This window comes from Lygodium microphyllum, chromosome 8 (genome assembly GCF_053477565.2).
Source record: "Lygodium microphyllum isolate KBCC chromosome 8, Lygodium_microphyllum_v1.1.10, whole genome shotgun sequence".
Lineage (NCBI taxonomy): Eukaryota > Viridiplantae > Streptophyta > Polypodiopsida > Schizaeales > Lygodiaceae > Lygodium > Lygodium microphyllum.
The window spans coordinates 76,949,315-76,970,109 of record NC_141142.1 but is presented as its reverse complement, the minus strand read 5'-3'; the positions used below and the strand labels follow the sequence as shown (position 1 = coordinate 76,970,109).

The following is a 20,795-nucleotide window of genomic DNA, read 5'->3' as shown; positions in this document are numbered from 1 at the left end:
GCCTTTATGAGGATTGTCTCTTCGGCACCGCATGAGGATTGTCTCTTTGACTCATGTGTCCCAACCGGCCATGCCACAAAGAAACACTTGGCTGCTCGGTCACGGCAACAACACGGTCATGCACACTAGATACATGAAGTGGATACAAAGTATCACTCTTGCAACCTCTAGCAATCATAGTTAAACGAAACGCCGTTTCTGGCATTTTAGAAACGCTACATCGTTTCTAGAAACAGAAACGCCCAAGAAACGACGTTTTTGCAGAATGCAATTTGGGGCAAAAATTTGACCCGAAAGTGCCTCTAGACTCCCACATTCTAGTCGACTTTTCGCCTGCCTAGGTTTCTTCTCTCCACTCTGTCGGGCTTGCTCCTTTGTCGACTGAGGACTCCAGAGCCACACACACACACACACACACACACACACACACTCTCTCTCTCTCTCTCTCTCACACATCTCGAATCTTCTATCTCAAATTTCTGTGGTTGTAGGTTGTAGCCTATGAATCGTGATTCTGATTTGTGAAGCTGTGACCATCTCACGCTGCAGCTTGGGCCTTGCACTCATCATGGTGAAGAATGCTGCATGGGATCATGTTGACGATTCTCACCGAGTATAGAGGTGGTGGTGGCTCCAAGCGATGGAGATGTAATTATTGTGGCATTGAAAGAGGAGGGGCAGCCACAAGGATCAAATATCATCTTGCACATGTGGCAAATAAAGACATAGGCCCGTGCCCATATGTACCCGCAAACGTGAAGGCTTCTCTTCAAGCGTGGAAGCTTAGTCGGTTAGGCAATCAAAGTGCGTCAGTTATAGGGGAGAGGGGAGTAGACGATGTAGCTTCTGCAGCTACAGGGCCATCAAAGAGGAGTAGAGCTACATTGGAGTCAGATGCAGCTTCAGTGGGAGGGGTTGGGGTGCACAGGACTCCATTGGCAGGGTCCACTAGTAGTGGAAGTGGAGTTGGTACATGTACAGTGGCAGGGCTGGCAAAAGGGTCACTTCAGAAGGCAAGCATTTAGGCAAGCTTGCAAAAGCAAGCTATTCACGAGGCCACTAGGGAGCTCACTCGCTGCTTTATACAGTGTGCTATACCTTTTTATGTATTGCGAACCCCACGATGGAGATCAGCCGTGAGGGCCATTAGCCGTATTGGATGCGAGTGGGAAGGTCCCTCCTATGATGGTATGCGCACATGAGAATTGAAAAATGAGAAGATGCGTATACAGGCTCAGTTAGAACCATTGAAGGCCACTTGGGTAAAGTATGGATGTACTGTGTTATGTGATGAGTGGACAGATGTACGTAAACGCAGTGTATATCTAGTGTCCTCATGCAAGGGGACAATGTTCTTGAGAGCCATTGATGCTTCAGCTCCTGGTACAGTGATCACAGGCTCATACATCTATGGGCATACACACACAACCATTGAGGAGATAGGGCCAGAAAATGTGGTGTAGGTGATTACGGATAATGGTTCCAATTGTGTTTCCATGGGGCAAATGCTTGAGGCTGCCTATCCCAAGATTAGATGGACTCCGTGTGCATCACACTCTCTTGATTTATTGATGGAGGACTTGCAAAAATTGAATTGGGTAAACACTATTCTTACTACTGCAAAGTCCATGGTGAACTTTGTCACCAAGAAGCCTAAAGTGTTGAGCATCTATTGTGCACACAGTGACCTTGAGTTGCTGAAGCCATCTAGCACACTCTTTGCGTATATGTTTATAGTTGTTGAGCGGATTGTGCGAGTGCGCTAGGGCTTGATGCGCAGAGTTGTGTCCAGAGAGTGGTCAGCCATGCTTGAGCATCAAGATACACACTATAGGGTCTTTTGCGCGACAGGCTATGGATGAGACATTGTTCTTGGAGGCTGAAGCTTTTGTGAAGTCCATCAAGCCTATCTACTTCGTTTTACGCATCACTAACATGGAGGGGAGTACCATGGGATTGTTGTATGAGTACATGGATAAGATCAGAGAGGCTTTTGAGAGCAATGCCTATCTTCCTCGCTCAAAGTAAGTTCCTTTTAAAGTTTTAACTTTTTCCATTGTGGTATTAACTTATTTTTAGTGTCTAGAAGACACTAATTGTGTGCGTATTTATGATTATAATTTGTTATAAACTTATACATATGTCAATATTGGATTGAGGAGCTTCAATGTGTGTGGAACACGCGATGGGATTGGTTTCATAGACCAATCCATGCTGTTGCACACGTATTGCATTCTCTATGGCATGATGAGATGCAATACGAGAATGAGGAGCTAGAGCATGGCATTGAGGAGTACTTCTCAAAGTGGGCAGGAGGAGATGTGCAGATGCTGAGAAGGCTAGAAGATGATCTTCTCCTCTTTCGAAATAGGAGTCTCTCTTTTGGTCGCCCTACAGCAGAGCTTCGAGAGACACAGTTGCAGCCTGTGTCTTGGTGGGAGAAATATGAGACATCCGCACCTACCTTGGTAAGTAGGCTAACCCATAAACCACAGTCTAGACTCAACTTTCAAGCTTCAGGACAAACATGAATCATGATACAGGAATCAATTATAATATTTTTTTCTTGTTTTTGTCATGTGATTGGCAGAAACGTCTTGCTATTCGAGTTCTTTCACAAGACTGAAGCTCAGGTCCTTGTGAAAGAAACTGGAGCACTTGGGTCCTCTTCCACACAAAGAAGAGGAACCGTTTGACTACAGCATAGCTTGAGAGACTTGTGTACTGTCATTGTAATCTTCGCCTCCTGGAGCACACATCTTCATCTCCTGAGCCTTGCCAAGTGAATGTTGACAAGATTGACATTGAGAAAATGGAGGACATTTCAAACATTCCCAGAGAGGAGCTAGACATTTATACCATGCTATATGAGGAGATATCAGTTCTAGCGCACCACACATGAGCTTCATCATGGAGGTCAAGGTCGACAAGTAGGGGTGCCAGCAGTTCAGCAAATGTACCCTCGCCCTCATTTAGTAGTGCCGATGACCACTTTGAGTCAGATATTACTTCTGTCAGTGCATCTAGCAGTGCTAGTGATAGTGATGCAGATGTCGAGGAGGGTGATCACTGATGAGACTTGAGTCTTGACTCTTCAGAGTTCAGACAGATGTTCTCTTGTGTGACTTTGTCTTATCATTTATATTTATGGTCATTGACTAAGGACTCAGTGGACTGTGGTGTTTTATGGATCATTAGTTATCAACTTATCTTTTATGCTCTTGTATCTTTTTTTCATGATTCATGAATATGATCCAACCTCTAGGTGTTTTTGTGATTCATGTATATCTATTATCATGTTACATGTAAATTTTCATGATCTAATCTTTAAAGTGTGATCTATGAATATCTTTAGAGTGTGCTTGGCACTTGTGCTGTCCCCCCCCTCCTCCCCCCCCTCCTCCCCCCCCCATTCCCCCGTTGTCTATCTGCAGGTCGACAGTTGCATGGTCACTTGCCAGCAAAGCCCGTTGGCATCGTGGGCCACGTTGGACCCTCGACCATTCGCCTAGCTTGTTACGCCTACACCCGACTGTCCCGTCAGTCCCCGCTAGTCGTCGCCATGCTAGTCAGCTCGTTTCGTTAGCTCTCATCGCCTACTGTGTCCGATTGGTGACTGTCGCCTATTCCCGACTTGTCGCACTCCGTCCCACAGTCCGTTGACTTGGACTTCGTCAGTCCTGTCGCCCACGATGCCTGCAGCCCAACCTGCAACTCTGACTCTGCTGTTGACACTTGCAAGACTGACAGAGTGTTGAGCACGTGGGCTCTGATACTAGTTTGTAGTGACGGGTTAGGCACGGAGATCGGGACACACAGTCGTTACATGCAATGAGAGACTGAGAGAGTGAGATAGAGTAGAGTTGAGAGAGCACGTTTGTAGGTACAATGACGATAGTGTACCTTTAGGTTTTTAGATAGATATATATGTGTAAGTACAAGTGCTAAGGGTATGTTCACACCCGAGCACATTTAAAAGGCATGAGACCTTTACTCCCAACATCGTATTAAAGGTAGGCGGAACACGGGACGCGCAGACGAGGTGGCCAAAAAGGGCCCGTTTCAACGTAAGGTACCGTACGGATCATACGGTATGAACACTACCGTACGATGTATGGAGACAACTAGGTCTAGAGCATTCTCTTTTATCCCCTAGCCATCTCTCTAGTCATCTCAGCATTTTCTAGTAATTTGAGCCATCAAAGGAAGAGATTTCAGTCAATCTTTGCTGTAAACCCTAATTTGCAGCCAAAATTAGGGTTTTGACAACTGTCTCAGGATGCGCGTTTAGAATTGAGGGCCTAGGACTTGAATTCTAGGAGTTGAAATTGAGAAATTTTAGGGAGATTCAAGAGGCTAGCCAAGTGATATTAGATTTGGGGCCGGATTTGTCTTTGAAAGAGTAGGGTGAAGGCCAATCCCCAAGCTAACCAAGGGGAAAATTGGTTTGGAGGTTTGCTATCAATTTTGACAGAAAGAGGCACTTGGATTTTCGGGGGAGTTCAGAGGATCTCAGTTGTACTCCCCCCATTTGCAATAAAAGTTAAAGAAATACTGCAAGTGGCACCAGTTTTGGGGCCAACAGGCTGTCCAATGTCCAAGATGTACGGTAAAGTATGCATTTAGATTTTGTGAATTTATTAATTGCTGTAATTAGTGCTTAATGGGGCTATTTACATTTGTTAATTGTTGTAATTAGTGCTTAATGGGACTATTTACCACCCTATGTGAAGAGAAAGGCTCGTTTTACAAAGACCGAGCTATGGCATGCTTGGTTTGGCCACCTCAACTATGAGTACCTTAGGAAGGCGGCTCAGGGACAACTTGTTCATGGCTCGTTGGAGATGGAGTGAACCATTCCATATGTGTGTCTTGCAGTCATGGCATGCAACATAGAGATGCGATTCCTAGCAAGGTTTCATGAAGGGCGAAGAAGCCCTTGGAACTTGTTTTAATGAACTTATATGGATTGATGAAGACGGAGTCCCTTAATGGGGGTTTGTATTTTATGCTAATTGTTCATGATTTTAGGAGGATGACATGGGCGTTTTTTTCATGGAGTTGAAGTTTGAAGCACTCTCACACTTCAAGGATTGGTTGATCTTTAAGGTAAACATGTTTGGTAGGAAACTCAAATCCTATGATCAAACAAAGAAAGAGAGTTTGTCTCTAACAAGCTTGCTAGGTTTTGTGCACATTGTGGCATTCACCAAGAATTTGCCAACATCAACATATCAGGAAAATGGTATATTGGAGTGTGATTGAGATGGCGTGGACTATGATGGAGTATCGATGGACACCACAATGTCTATGGCCTAAGGTAGTGGCCACCATTTTTCACATCCTTAATTAGTCGCCTACATTGCCATGGTTGGTATGAAACCTTTTGAAGCTTGCAATGAAGGCCTATTGATGACTGCCCGAATCAAGGGACAAGTCAAATTGAAGACTTGCTGGTCATTTTGAATAGGAAGGGAAGTTGGAATGTGGAAAGGGATTGGGAAAATCCCCTTATACATCAACTTGTTCTTTAATTAAGGAAATACTAAAAGGGGCGCTAGTTTTGGGGCCAATGGGGTCTCCATTGTTTGAGATTGTGAGTTAATTTACATTTCTCGGTTCTGTAGTAAGTGTTGATGCTGTAACTAAGTTGTAATCAGGGAATTACCATCCATCCATGGAAGAAAGATTGATTTCACACACCTTGTTCGTCCTTTAGGTCGAGGATTTTATTCTGAGAGGTGACTGTGCCTAGAAGGTTAAGCAGACAAAGGAGGCACTACATGAGATCTTTGAGACGATGGATATAGGACTTCTCGACTTCTTTCTAGATCATGAGATTTGGCACACCTTGAGGAAAAATTTTCATCTTTTAGTAGTGGTATGTGTGTTAGCTTTATTTATTCTTGTGTGTGAATAGACATTTTTGTGTGTAAAAGTACATGTTTAGATGTCAACACCTTTTACACCACTTAGCATTAAATAATGGTCAAAGGATTAGCTATATATGCTAGCCTATATATTCAGGCCCTATCACTTGTACTTGCATCTCATGTATCTCACCTATTATTATGAATCTATGGAGTTGTATCCACCATAGCCTATTGGTTACACATGTAAGCTCCATATCCAACAATGGTATGAGAGTGGGTTAATTGTAGCCTCAAGCTTTTATGTTTACTTCTTTGTTCTACTCGGTGCCCATGCCCCAAGAAGAAGGTGATGAACTTGAAGAAGAAGAAGAAGAAAGAGAAGAAGAAAAGCGACCTGTCTTGTCATCATGTTGTCCCAATAGACCTGCTCAGCACCTATTATTGCACCTTCGTGTTTTGGGATCTGTGTAGTCTCTAGCACCACGTTCGAAGAGTCACGGCTGTTGACCTGCAGCCATTTGTCAAAACTGTCGATAGTCTGCACGTGCATTTGATTTGTTTGTCATCTTGTTGTGGCCCATGTCATTAGCCTTTCGGCTCATCACACATTTCCAAGAAAGATAAGGTTTAATTTAAACCTTTTTGAATTAAAGTTTAATTTTTGTTTCTTTAGGGGCATATCACATGTAGATTGGAGCATTTCAAAATTATCAAAAGTTCTCCAAATTTCTTCATCAAAATTGTATAGGATTAGACACTTCCTCTCCGAGGTAAGGCCTTCCCTTTTCCTTTCTCATATGTTTCTTGTCATGGATTCAGTTACCCATGACCCAAAGGGGGATTTGTTAGCTTTATTTATTCTCGTGTGTGAACACACATTATTGTGCGTAACAGTGCGTGTTTAGGTGTGAACATCTTTTACACCACTTAGCATTAAATAAGGGTCAAAGGGTTAGCTATACATGCTAGCCTATATATTTAGGCTCTATCACTTGTACTTGTATCTCACTTACCTTACCTATTTTTATCAATCTATCTTTCAGTTTCTGTACTTGCAAGAGTTCTCTGTGTGTATGTTTGTGTCTCCATGGAGTTCCATCCACCATAGCCTATTGGTCATATAGTTGAGTTCCATACCCAACAATGTTTAGGAGCTTTTGACAAGCTTTGAGATGGAGAGGTATGGGTCTATTTCTACTTCCCTGGATTTGAATTGGAAGTCTACAACCCATGCCGATTCACTGGCAGCAAATGTTACTTGCCACATGCAGTTGATTCTGTGGTTGATATGGCTCTTAAATACTGGCATTGTTTTGTGTTTCATTGTTGTTTTTATTATTTTTGTTGCAGTTTGACTGTTTTGCTGCAATTATTTTTGCGATGAAGGGGAATTGGGAGATGGAGGAAAGCCACGGAAGGCAAGGGAAGATAGAGAAGGAAGGGGAGATAGGAGTAGCATGAATTGAGAGAGAGCACATGTGAGGAAGGAAGCAGATTGAGTTGGAGATTAGATGTCAAATCAAAATAGGTACCTTACAATCCTTTTGGGGTTGATTTACATAGTCCCCCACATTTCCCACATTTCCCTACTATTTCCTCATCTATTTTCCACATAAAATCCATGCTTTTCCCACCTTCATTACAGCCATCCCTTCCCAAAGAATTTTCCCCTCAAAATTTCCATGAGGCTGCCCTGAATGAGAAAAATACAGCAGAAACTGATCAGCTTTGTAGGAGATAGAGGTAGTCCTGCACAATGCTCTCAGGTTGCCAAGAATTCTCATCTTCAGATAAACCTTTCCATTTGATGAGGTATTCTGTGTAGGCTTTATTCTTGAGCACGTGATCTCTGAAGCCTTTGACTTGCTCCGGCACATAAATGATGTGGCCCTCTTCATCCATAGGAGGCAACTTAGGAAGAACCTGGACATGCTGTCCGACATGTGGTTTCAGCAATGATACATGGAAAACATTATGGATCTTGGAGGTCCTGGATAGTTCCAACTGATATGCTATCTCCCCAACTTTGCGGACGATTTTGTAGGGGCCATAATACCTGTGGGCAAGCTTGGTGTTGGTATTACCTTTCAGTGAGGCATATCGATTCTTATGGAGACGTAAAAGCACATAATCCCCTTCTTCAAAAGATAAGTACCTCCTTTGTTCATCCGCATACTTCTTCTGCTTGGCTTGGGCATCCTGCATATTCTTCTTAGCCAACTGTAGAAGGGCATCCATACTCTCCAAATCATTTCTTGCTTGCTGATTTTTCACAGCCAAGTCTGCAACCCTGGAAGCCATTCCCACTTTGCATCCATACATAGCCTCGAATGGACTCATGCCAATAGAGAGGTGTTTGGTGCTGTTGTAACAAAATTCAGCCAATGCTAACCATTTGTCCCAAGACTTCTGTGTGTCATGACAGTAATGCCTTAAATACTCCTCCAACCATTTGTTCACCCTCTCTGATTGTCCATCTGTTTGGGGATGATAAGCAATACTAGGCGCAAGGGAAGCACCGACTGTAGTGAATAATTCGTGCCAAAAGTGGACCATAAACTTAGCATCCCGGTCACTGACAATCTTTTGAGGAAAACCATGGTGCTTGAACACATTTTCAATGAATTGCCAGGCAACCTGTGAATTGGAGTACCGAGTCCTAGTCGGTATGAAATGGGCCTGCTTGGTCATCCTGTCAACCACCACGAATATGCTATCCCAACCCTTATCTGTAGAAGCCAAGCCTGTAATGAAGTCCATGGCAATGTGAGTCCATTTGCCTTCAGGAATGGGTAGCGGTTGCAGAAGGCCTGCGGGTAACCGGCACTTTAAGACTATGGTCTATCTCTGTAGCAACCAATCCCACTCTTTGCAATGTTCTGCAATTAATGAAACCGTGAGCGCTACCACTGTCTACCAATACATGAATAGATCTGCCATTAATCATTCCTTTCAACCTGATTGTGTCAGCACTTTTGACACCCATCAAGGCATGAAGTGAGATGGTATACAGTGTAGACTGGGCATCCCAATAAATCTGCTCATCATCCACAGGGACATTACCATTAGCATCACCTCTGACATGAAAAGGCATTGTAGGTTGATGCTCCAACACAGAGAGTGTTGGCTTACGGCCTGTCCTGCCTTATGTAGGCTGAATATCAATCTCATGCATCACACAAGTGGTTTGCTCAATAGCCCCACCCGGATTAAAGGGAAATGCAGTCCCCTTTGTGGCTTCTGTGTCAGGAGATTCATCTGCATCATGAGCTCCTGTCAATTCCTCATGAGAGACATCATGGGGGTCTGCTACATCAGCCACTTCATCATCATCTGATAATTCAATTATCATGCTGAGCTTGGCTGAGCTGACATTCTTCATTTTGCACACATCTCGGTGCTCAGGTGTCCATTTCTCTCCACACCTAAAGCATAAATTTGCCTTTTTCCTACCATCCATTATGACCTTGGAATGTTGTTTAACTTCTGATTTGTCAAAACCAGCACTGGGTTTGACACCTGACTTTGCATCCATGGGCCTGTATGGCTTTGCATATGGCATTGTACTCCCAGTAACCGTTGGATATCGTGGAAAGGGGGCAGCTGCTGATTTCTTATCGATCCAATCAGCAAACTTTGTCTTCCTGTCAGCCTCATAAACAGTATCATAGGAGCTACCTGACAAATGCTTGTACTTGCCAGCATATTTTGGCTCAAACACCTCAGCAAGCTGGGCTGCTCGCTCAATGGTTTGAGGATTATGAGCTCTCACATCAGCAGCCAGAGAGGGATTTAAGCCTTGTATAAAATGCAGCAGCTTCCCCTTCTCGGAAATGTCTTGTACAAATAAGGAAAGCCTCCAAAAACGCTGCAAGTACTCCTGGACCGTACTTGTCTGAGATAGTGCATAAAAATCAGCCAGGTATTGTTCAAGGATTAGGGCCGAGACGAAAGTCGTGACCATAAGCTCCTTGAACTGTTTCCATGTGGTTGGCTTCTGAGGCGACTCTCGCATGTAACGCCACCATGTATGTGCATAATCCTGTAAATGCATGCCAGCAAAAATGATCCTCTCCTCATCATTCTTAGGGTAGAAGCGGAAATAATCTTCCAGCTTCGTGAGCCACTCCTCCAACTCATTGGGAGTGCGAGTGTCACCCTTAAACTTGTGCACAAAGATTTTATCTTTCACATCTTTGGCTGCGTTATTCCTGGAGTGACTACCAGCATATCTAGCATCCTCACGCTTGAAGCTCACATACTGTAAAAAGGGTATCTCATCACGAACATCCTCAGGCAAAGCCCTGTATGAACGTAAGGCATCTGAAAGCATATCATCCATGTTTGCATGCTGCCCACTTTCAGCATCATGCTGGTTAGGAGAACCACTCCCCTGATGCATAAAGTGCGTCTGACTGAAAACATTACCTCCCTGATACGCAGGCTGAGTCTGACTGAATGTATTAACAGGAGTGTCATCGAAGCATGCAATCCCTGCTGAGTCTGCCTGCCAAAAACATCTCGGTGAGTGGGTGGCATAGAAAAAGGCTGAGAAGAGGACTGGCCTCTCTCCCAACTGCCCTGAAACCCAACACCCAATCCAGGCATGCTCGCCGTGGGCGGAAATATGCCAGTAGGCCGGCCCAAAACGGACGGCTCAGCCAATGAAATCTGCGAGCCAAATGGCGGCCTAGAATCAAAAAAAGAAGTGCTTGGCGGCACAGGCAAGGCATCACCTATATCAACATAATCCCCATGCTGGGGTGCATGCATAGAACCAACATCATAAGTGCGACGATCATCAGCCATAAATCCCCTGCGTGGGTCAGGAAAATCACCCTGGCTATCCGACTGATCCCCGTGCTGGGGTGCGGCCTGCTTACCCTTATCATGCATACTGATGGCAGTAGTGATTTGCTGCCCAATGTTCTGACCCATCTGGGTGATAGCTGTATCATGCATAGCCATAGTAGTGGTGAGCTGCTGCCCCAACTGCTGACCCATTTGTCGAAAAGCCCCCTGAAGCATCGAGGCCAATGCATCCAAAAACTGTGTCTGTAGGCATAGCAGGAACTGGCTGTGAGGGAGGTACACCCTCTGTAACTGGCATCTGCTCCTACTAAGCAACATCATCGCCATGCTGAAACGTCTCATCTGATCGGGGTACATGCTTGGGAGCCATGAGTGTGCGATGGAGTCGATGAAGAGGCTTGAAGAAAACTCGGTGAAGAGGATGGAGAGAATGCTCGAAATGAGCCACAAAGGTGGCTGAGAAGGGCCCAGAACACGGCTGTAGAAGTGCCCTAAAAGAGGTTTTTTTTTTTTTTTTGGGAAGTCCTAGGATTGTCCTAGCCTAGCTAGGACTGGTAGGACTGTCCTAGCCTATCTAGGACTGTTAGGATTGTCCTAGCCTAACTAGGATTGTTAGGACTAGACTAACTAAACTAACTCACAATTAATGAGTTAATTACCCCTCAGGTTAACTAACCTTACTAGCCTTAGGAAATAGATTAGAAAATTAGTCTAAGGTATGAAAACGGTGGCGGAAACGGTGGCCAGTGGAAGGCGCGGGCGGGTGACGGAAACGGTGGCGGAGGAACGACGGAATCGCGGCAGCGTATGACAACGAGGGGTGCACCGAACAGGCGCGAAGAGATTGTCAGTCCGGTGGAGATGGCGTATTCCGGAGGAGTTGGCGTATTACTACCTCGTGGTCGAGCAACACTGGCGAAGATGGTGGCAGGCAGTAACGGTGACGTGAACATAAAAAAAAGACGGACAGAACTGTAGCGAATGGACAGAACGGTGAGGGCGACGTGAGGCAGAGAAGTGACGGCTGAAGCGAGGCTGCTGGTTTCTCCAAACGAAATGTTGAGTTCGTGATTGGCGGAAGCAAACGGAATGGCTCACTGGTGGAAACGGTGCGTGAGGGAGTTTGGCCGCCTTGAGTGCCTTGATTCCAATCGACCTGCACTCTCTTTCACATGCTGGATTCCATTTGGTTCACCTAGATAACAATAGTTCTGTCCATCAATGCAAAGCTGCTCTGTAGGTGCTAGAATTTTAGGCTTTGATACCAATGCAATGAAGGGGAACTGGGAGATGGAGGAAAGCCACGGAAGGCAACTGAAGATAGAGAAGGAAGGGGAGATAGGAGTAGCGTGAATTGAGAGAGAGCACAGGTGAGGAAGGAAGCAGATTGAGTTGGAGATTAGATGTCAAATCAAAATAGGTACCTTACAATCCTTTTGGGGTTGACTTATATAGTCCCCCACATTTCCCACATTTCCCCTACTATTTCCCCATCTATTTTCCACATAAAATCCATGCTTTTCCCACCTTCATTACAATTTTACTGGTTGACCTGCCTTATTTTATGATTGTATTTTGGCCTATTTATAGGCTGGCTTGCTTGGGGTCACACATCATTCAGTTTGGTGTGTGCAGGTTGAGAGAGCTCGCGCGGACACATGTAACAGCCTAGTGTACAGATCTGCTCCCTTTATTAGCATTCATTCACTGCAGATTTCTACGTTCTACTCTCTCTCTCTCTCTCTCTCTCTCCTGTCCATGTTCATCGTCTTTTCAGTCCGGTCATATGCTTCCCTACTTGCTGCACTCTGACAGGGAAAGGGTTCCTACTCACCAATAGTTGGATTGTTATTGCTGTAGTATGGGATTCAAGATATGCACAAGTGGCCAAAGAAGTTAGTTAGTAGCCTAATCCGAGTCACTATAAGCATGTGACTACAAGTCACCCATTGGAAAACATCAAACAAAAATCCTGAGTGCACAAAGAACATGCTCAATGGTTTGCCAATTCTGCATACGTGGGTTGTGCTTATGCATGCTCGTGTGTGATGCAGCATACTGAATGTTATATCTTTGGTTGCATAAATAGATAGGGCCACAATAATGTGGCTTTACATACTAGCATCAAATAATTGATTGCCATCATGCGTAGACAATTTTAGCCTTAACTCCATAGGAGTCGTGATAGGTTGACAATTATGCAATGCGAACCACTCTAGCAATCTATATATACTCTTAGATTGTTGCATAAGAATGCAATTTTCATTTTGTACAAATTGAATGCCCAGCAACCCATGTTTGACATCTCAAATGTGCATCTTAGATGAACCTTGCATTCTTTGATTTTTCCTTCATTGGTACTTGAGAGTTGCAAATTGTCTACATTAAGGATGAATATCTATCAACAAACCCTCCCATCCTTTAGGATTCTTGGGGCACATTGAGGGTAATGCTTCCCATACAGTCCCTAGATATATGAGATACTATTTTCTAGAGAAATAGTAGACATGTACATATGATAGATCTTTAGATTATATGATGTTGATATGCACACTCCACTGTTTGAGCTTACACAACATTTGTTGGGAATAAAGGCCCTCGTGCCTTTTAAATGTGCTAGGGTGTGTATACACCCTTAGCACTTGTACTTTCATTTAATATCTATCTAAAAACCTAAAGTGGTACACTCGTCATTGTACCCAAAATCGTGCTCACTCTCTTTGCTACTCCACTCTCTCTCTCTCTCTCTCTCTCTCTCTCTCTCTCTCTCTCTACTGCTAACAATCCTTGCAAGTCTCGATCCTCTCACGGGCCCGTCACTACAAACTGGTATCAGAGCACAGATTTCGCGAGCTTCCTGAGACCACGGCACAAGCTGTTCAAGCCACAAGGCTCGTTCAGCACAGGTTGTGCTGAAGACTAGTAATCAAGTGACCAATACGTATGTGGCAATGGTGCGATAGGCTGGGCGAGGAGGCAATGGCCTGATGCGCAGGGGGATAATCAGTCGTGCAGGGCGATAACCAGTCGAGTAGGGAGCAGCGTGGCAGCGTGGCGACTGACAAACAGTGGATGGGAGATGGTAGCCAGGCGTCAGATGGCGACCAGCGGGCGACTTCAGTGGGGTGCGCGACGGATGAGATGAGTGGGGCGAGGACAGTCCTGACGGGTCAACGGACCCGTCATCCAAAGATTTAAAAAAAAATATTTTCTCAAACTCCTCCCTCTAACCATGGTTTGCGCACGCAAGCACAAAAGGTTAGATTTGTGCAATCTTGGCCTAGAAATTTGGGGCTTCTCCAGACCGAGTATTGTTCATGCAAAATTGAGGCATTTGCGTCAGAAATTGCAGACATTCTATGCATTTGAATTGGGGATTTCCCCAAAATTATTGAAATTTTTCTCATTTGAGTAAAATTTCTTAACATTGGACCCATAGAATTTGGGGCTTTTATCGTATTGGTGAAATTCTGTTCAGTTGAGTCAGATTGGCTGACATTGGTGCACATTTGGACTCGAGAGAATTGGGGCTTTTGCAAAATTTTGTGAAATTTTGCTAATTTTTCTTGTTTTATGCTTTTGGAAACATGTATTAATGCAATTGGGACAGATTGGTCATTGAAATTTGGGGGTTTTGCTGAAATTGCTCTATTTTGGCAAAATTGGCCTATTTTATGCATGACAGAGACAGTTCAGATATATGGTTAATGCTTTGAGCACAAAAAATTTTGGGGTTTTTGACCGTGCGTGTCAAATTTTATGCCCGTGGGTACATGTACAACAGAAATTGCAGCTAACATTTGGGACTTCTCATGTAATGTAATGCATTTGCCCTTGGAACAGCTGTAATCAGTTGTAGAATGCTGTAGCACATGATTTGGTGCTTCTGAAAATTTAATTACAAATCTGAAATTGCTGCTTCTACGTGGTCATTTATTGCTGGTTGGTACTTGTTTGTACCTTGGTCACTTGTGTGACAGTTTGGACTTGCATTTGCTGAATTTTTTGGTCACATTTGGGCTGAAAATCATGGCTGGCAGCAGTGACAGCAGTAATCTCATGCACATAAAGAAGCTTGAAGGAGCACATAACTTTGCAGTTTGGCAAAACCAGTGCTACAATATCGTGTTGCAAAAGAAGCAGGCAAAGCCAATTAAGACAAAAGGGGCAAAACCCGCCGATATGGAACAGGACGATTGGGATGAGTTAAATGAGCTTGCACGCTCAACCATTGAGCTATCGATTTCTGATGCCTTGTTGTTTAACATTGAAGGTTTGGATTCTGCATATGCTATTTGGACTTGACTGGAAGAACTGTATGTACAGAAGAGTGCGGCAAGCAAAGTGTATTGGCTGAAAAAGCTTATGGATTTGCGTATGAAAGAGGGTACAGGAATGTCTACTCACTTGAGTGAGTTGAACTCCATTTTCAGCCAGCTAGTTGCCTTGAAGTTCTTGATTGATGAAGAATTTAAGCACTCTTCCAGAGAGTTGGGATACATTTAAGACTGCTATGAGCAATTCTAATGCGATTCTTTTGTATACTGATGTAGAGAGTGCTCTACTCATGTAAGAAATGAATCAGCAGAACAATGTATCCAGTAAGTTTTCCAGTGCTTTGCATACTAGGGGCAGATCACAGCCAAAAGGAAAATCTGATAGCAAGGGATGCAACAAATCACGTGGCAAAGATGTTGAATGCCATCATTGTGGCAAGAAGAGTCACTTAAAATGTGACTGCTACAAATGGAAGAAAGAGAAAAGAAAGGGCAAGAAGACAGATGATAGCAAGGAAGAGAAGGAAGAGGGTCAACCTAAGAAGAGCAATGTCAAAATTGAAGAGGTGAATGTAGTCACTCATAACAGTGACAGTGGGAATGACGTACTCTTTGTCTCTTCACCATTTGGTGCACATGCTTTACTTGCAGATACAGATGATGACATGCATACCTGGATTCTCGATTCAGGTCCTTCCTTTCATGTCATCCCTCATCGTGAGTGGTTCTTTGCCTATACAGGGGTCGACATGGTGTTATCCATCTTGGGGACAACTATGCATGTGACATTGCAGGTATTGACAGTGCGCAGTTGTAGTTTCAGCATGGCTCTGTCTTCACACTTCAGCATGTACAGCATGTACCTCAGCTCAAGAAGAGCCTGATTTAGCATAGGGCAGCTAGATGATGATGGATTTTATACCAGCTTTGGTGATAGGAAATTGAAGATTTGTAAGGAATCTAGAGTGATTGCTAGAGGTCGTAAAAGTGAAACCTTGTATCCTCTCCATGTATCTAGTGCGAGTGTCCATGTTGTTGCCGTTACCAAGTAGCCAAGTGTTTCTTTGTGGCATGGCCGATTGGGATACAAGTCAAATATGAATGAAAGTGCTTTCTCATTTGGGTTACTTGCCTTGTCTTTATTATGCTGATTTTGAGCATTGTGATCATTGTGTTTTGGTAAACATGCACAGACGTCTCATAAAAAGTCTCTTTCATTGAAATCTTCTCCTCTAGAGTTAGTACATTCAGGTGTATATCAGATGCTAGGGTTATCTTTAGGGGGAAAGAAATACTTTGTCACCTTTGTCGATGATGATACATGGAAGGTATGGGTTTATCCTATTCGTAGCAAGGATGAAGTGCTTAACAAGTTTAAAAAAATTATTGGCATGATAAGACACTTAAGTGTCTTCGCTTTGACAATGGTAGGGAATATGTGTCCAAGGCCTTTCAGGCATTTTGTGACAGCAAAGGATAAAGAGGGAGCTCTCTGCCCCTCATAATCTACCCCAAAATGAAGTTGCAGAGCGTATGGATTGGACTATACAGGATAAGGTTCGTATAATGTTGTCTCATGTTGCATTACCCCATGGTTTTTGGGTAGAGGCTGTTATGACAGCCGTACAATTGATTAATCGGTCACCAAGCAGGTCTTTTTTGGGGGGGGGGGGGGGGGGAGAGTTCCCTAAGAAGCGTGTTCGGACAAGCCACCTTCATATGCTCACCTGAAAGTGTTTGGCTGCGAGGCTTTTGTGCACATTCGTAAAGAAAAATCCAGCAAACTTGAGCCAAAGTCATGTAAATGCATTTTCCTAGGATATGTTGATGAGGGTGAAATGGGGTATAGATTATGGGATTCCAATAAAAGGAAAGTAGTACGGAATAATGATGTTATATTTCAGGAAGATCGCATGTATAAACAGCCCGAAAAGACTGAGGAGGTCCATAGGGTTGTATTCCGGGAGGAAATACCTTTTGGACAGCAAAATGTGCCCACTGTACATCAGCAAATACCTGCTGTAAATGAACTTGTAAATGCAGAAAATAATACTGAAAATGATCAACTAGCTATTGCCCATGATAATGATCTACTACATGTGCACGAACAACCAGAACAACAAGCTGTTAATGTTGATTTGCAGGCTGAAATGCGAGGATAGCAATCTGAAAATGCTCAACAGCCAGCAAACAATGACCATTGGGTTAGGAGATCATCTAGGGCTACTAAACAACCCGATAGATTCATTCCTAGTGCAAACAATGTGGTTGATTATGTCATGTTGATAGACTGCGGTGAAATGTCTTGCTTCAAGGAAGCAATGGACAGACAGGATAGCAAGAAATGGTATAAAGCCATGTTGTCAGAAATGGAATCTCTTGAGAAAAATGACACTTGGGACTTGGTGCAGTTGCCCAAAGGACAAAAAACACTTCCATGCAAATGGGTTTATAAGATGAAGGTCACTTTTAGTTCCTTACCAAAGTACAAAGCAAGATTGGTTACGAAGGCGTACAAGCAGGAACATGGAATTGACTTTGAAGAGATCTTCTCTCCTGTAGTGAAAATGACTACATTGAGAACCGTTTTGGGCTTGGTTGTAGTTGAAGATATGGAGCTCACACAGATGGATGTAAAGATTGCATTCTTACATGGTGATCTGCATGAAGACATATATATGCAGCAGCTTGAAGGGTTTGTGAAAAAAGGGAAAGAGAAGATGGTATGTGAACTCAAAAGGAGTCTATATGGGCTGAAACAAGTGCCAAGAGAATGGTATCATAAGTTTGATACATTTATGCAATCTCAAGGTTTCCATAGAAGCCAAATGGATCATTGCTTGTACACCAAGAAGGCAGCAGATGGCAACTTGATTATCTTGGTTCTGTATGTTGATGACCTGCCGATTACTGTTAGGGATACTCATGCCTTGGACTCACTGAAGCAAAGTCTTCATGGCAGCTTTGACATGAAGGATCTTGGTGATGCAAATCACATTCTTGGCATGCGAATACTCAGAGAGAGGTCGAAAAGATTGCTCTATCTATCTCAGTAGGAGTATATCTCCAAGGTTTTGCAGCGTTTCAATATGGAGGGGGGGAAAACAATTGGGGTTCCATTGCTTTCATATGTGAAACTCGGTGCAAAGGACAGCCCTACATCTGATGATGAGAAGGCTGAAATGGCTAAGATACCATATGCTTCAACTGTTGACAGCTTGATGTATGCTATGGTTGCTACACGTCTTGACTTTGCCTTTGCAGTGCGAGTGGTTAGCAGATACATGGCAAACCCTGGTAAAAAGCATTGGGAAGCAGTGAAAGGTATTATGAGATACCTCAAAGGCACAAAGGAGTTGTGCATCTGCTTTGGAAAGCAGAAGGCATCTGTCGTTGGCTCTACAGATGCAGACTATACTGGTCATGCGGATTGCAGAAAGTCCACTTCTGGATATGTGTTTACTTTCATAGGAGGAGCAGCCTCTTGGATCTCCAAGCTACAAAAGTGTGTTGCATTGTCTACTACAGAGGCAGAGTATGTGGCCGCCATTGAGGCATGCAAGGAGGCTTTATGGCTTTCATGTCTGGTGGGAGAGCTTGGCATTACAGAGTTACTTGTTCTCCATTGTGATAGTCAGAGTGCTATCATGCTAGCATGGAATCGCGTCTTTCATGCGAAGACGAAGCACATACAAGTGAAGTACCACTTCGGTAGAGATGTACTTGACAACAAGAGCATTGAGCTTGTCAAAGTACATACAAATGATAATCTTGCAGACCTTCTCATGAAGGGTCTTCTAGCAGAGCGGTTTGCTCATTGTTGACACATGATGGGAGTTGGATAGATATATGTATTTCAGCTTTGTACATACCTAGACTTAGCTGATTCTTTTCTTCTCTTAAGGCACATTGCCTTTAGGTGGGAGATTATTGAGAATAAAGGCCCTTGTGCCTTTTAAATGTGCTCGGGTGTGAACACACCCTTAGCACTTGTACTTTCATATATATATCTATCTAAAAACCTAAAGTGGTACACTCGTCATTGTAACCAAAAAGTCGTGCTCACTCTCTTTGCTACACGACTCTCTCTCTCTCTCTCTCTCTCTCTCTCTGTGTTTGTGTGTGTGTGTCTCTCTCTACTACTAACAATCCTTGCGAGGCTCGATACTCTCACGGGCCCGTCACTACAACATTTGAGTGAGGCTTTACATGCAACAAAAATAGATATAACTTTCTCCCACTCACAACCCACACAACTTGCTTCCTCTAGGTTGATATCTTGGAACAACTGGCATGATGATGAGTGTTGTAAGACTAGAGCATGTCTCGCTAGGATCTACTACCCATAGACATGCAAAGTTGCTCTTCAAACACATCATAGAGCAGGAGAGAGCTTTTGTCATTGAGTTGGAGAGAGATTTGTACCAACCATTCTGGAGTCATGTTCATCACATCCTATGATAGGTGGGGGAAATATGTACACAATAGAGAGAGCATGGGGAGGCCGTTGACAAACTATGCATAGGTAAGGCACAAGATCATGATAGCTAGGTAGCCGAGCATGTGATATATGCTAGAGATGTGGTGGCAAAGCTTATGGCATACATGTTTAATATAGCCATGTGTGAGGGCTTCCCAAAGAGTTGGAGTACTAATACCATTGTACCTATTCTCAAGTCAGGCGATCCCACTCTACCCAACAATGATCATGGTTGGGCAAAGATTGGCCAAAATATACGCCTCCATCCTTGAGGAGGGGTTGAGCCGATGGGCATAGAGAGTGGGTCTCAAGGCATAGGGGCAAATTGGTTTCAAGAAAGCCTATTTGACACTGGACCATGTCTTCACATTGATTGCCATTATGGAGGGGGATAGGGCCCATGGGACACGGATCTATTGTTGCTTTTTGGAGTTTTGAAAAGCTTTTGATACAATGCTGAGGGCCAAATGGATGCAGGGGAATACCTAGAGAGGTCACCTAGAGTATTCAAACATTATATGAGAAAGTGGTTGATAGAGCGAGGACACCTAAGGGTCTCTTAGCTCATGTTCACTCCCATTGGGGTAAAGCAGGGACATCCTCTCTCACTGACGCTTTGTGGACTATAAATTGATGAGATCTCCAACTATATCTCCAGAAGAGGAGATAGAGGAGCTCCACTGGCTGGTAATTGGACTTGGATACCTCTCTTGCTATATGAAAATGATATCATGTAGATAGCTGACTCTCCACAAGGGCTACAGAGACATCTCCATGTACTATACTCTTATGACTAGAATAGATGAGTCTATTAACTATAGTAAAACCAAGGTTATGGTGTTTAACACCACATCAGAGTGGGTTAGGAGATCAACATCCAGCTTTACCTATGGATAGTAGGAGGTGGAGTATGTTGATTGTCATACATATTTGGGTGTCTTATTTATAGGGCTCACTTTCTCTATGAGAGGTAGGAGAGGCGGGGGTTTACAACATGGAGGAGAGACCAGGGTTTACAACATTGGGAGGGTTAGAGACGGTATGCTCACATATACAGTTGAAGGAACCCTACACTAAGCTATGACTATTTAATACTCTAGTTATATCCACACTCCAATGCGGAGAATAGATCTGGGCAGTGGGGCCTGCCACCTCATTCACCCTTGAGTCTTGAACTCGGCCACTGGTGCTCCAGATTTGAAGGACTGCGTATCTTGTCCTTGTGCTCCTCGTGTACTGCTGCCTTCTGTGCGTCAATTGCAGCCTGTCCATGTAGGGAACCTGCCTGCACGCTGTGCTCGAGATCTTCCTTCCTTTGGAGTCTACCCTGCAATGCAAGTTTTCTAAGATTGC

At 43.8% G+C, this 20,795-nt stretch overlaps 1 protein-coding gene and 2 pseudogenes across 1 annotated transcript in view; 2 read left to right on the top strand and 1 right to left on the bottom strand.

Moving 5' to 3' along the window:
- The window catches only part of LOC148032473 (blue-light photoreceptor PHR2-like), an 83,999-nt gene that overhangs the window by 47,369 nt on the left and 15,835 nt on the right, over positions 1–20,795 (top strand). The window lies entirely within an intron of this gene.
- On the top strand, positions 1,296–3,073 carry LOC148032475 (uncharacterized; annotated as a pseudogene).
- Positions 9,083–10,682, bottom strand: LOC148032474 (uncharacterized; annotated as a pseudogene).